The sequence below is a fragment of the Arachis ipaensis genome, chromosome B04 (genome assembly GCF_000816755.2).
Source record: "Arachis ipaensis cultivar K30076 chromosome B04, Araip1.1, whole genome shotgun sequence".
NCBI lineage: Eukaryota > Viridiplantae > Streptophyta > Magnoliopsida > Fabales > Fabaceae > Arachis > Arachis ipaensis.
This window is the reverse complement of record NC_029788.2, coordinates 133,070,996-133,071,890: the sequence shown is the minus strand read 5'-3', so window position 1 is coordinate 133,071,890 and position 895 is coordinate 133,070,996.

Below are 895 nucleotides of genomic sequence, written 5' to 3'. Positions count from 1 at the left end.
TGTATGAAAACTAATAAAAAATTAAATAATAAAAAATATTTGATCTCGTAAAATTTTTGATAAATTAATGGCTATATCGGTAACATTATTGACCAACAAAAATTCACTTGCAGTCTACTTTACATAAAATTATTTTTGAATTATTAACATAGTGTTATTATTTGATTTGAAAAAATAATTTAATTAAGTTGGATCAAACCGTTACTTTTACTCTTTTCTTCTTTGTTACGTCTTTAAAATTCGTTCTCTTTAAATTTTTTATAACTAATATAAAATCTGATTAGTTGATTAACATGAAATTTAATTTAATTATAAATTTATAATTGAACATATTTTTATAACTTAATTTAAAATGTGTTAGAGAAGGAATTTAGCGACTGAAATTTGACTTATTGAAAACAAAACAAAGCTCCTCCGGAATATAGAAATAGAGACAGATGGTACCATTTATAATTTTTTGTTCGTATCACAAATTCAGTTTCTTCCTTCTATGTGAATTCTAATTTTTTTCCCTTTCTTTTTTCGTCATTTTTATACAAAAAAAAACGTAAATTTTGTTTTTTTTTTGTTCAGAATACCAAACTTTACTTTTTCAAATAATTTGTACATATATTTAACAAAAATTAAATAAATAAAAATAAAAGATAAATTTAAAAAAAGATTGGTTAAAAAGGATAAAGAAAAAGAACATATCAAATTCATCATTTAAGGATTTAAGAATAACACGCAAAAAAAATTGAGATTCTTTTATAAGAGTGGATATTTGATCTATTTAAATCGAATTTTTTTTTAAAACCAAATAGTAACACGTGTTAGCCATAAAAAAATACCTAATATGATTTTATTAGTATAAAATCTAGATAATATTATCATAGAAATATGATAGATAATATAA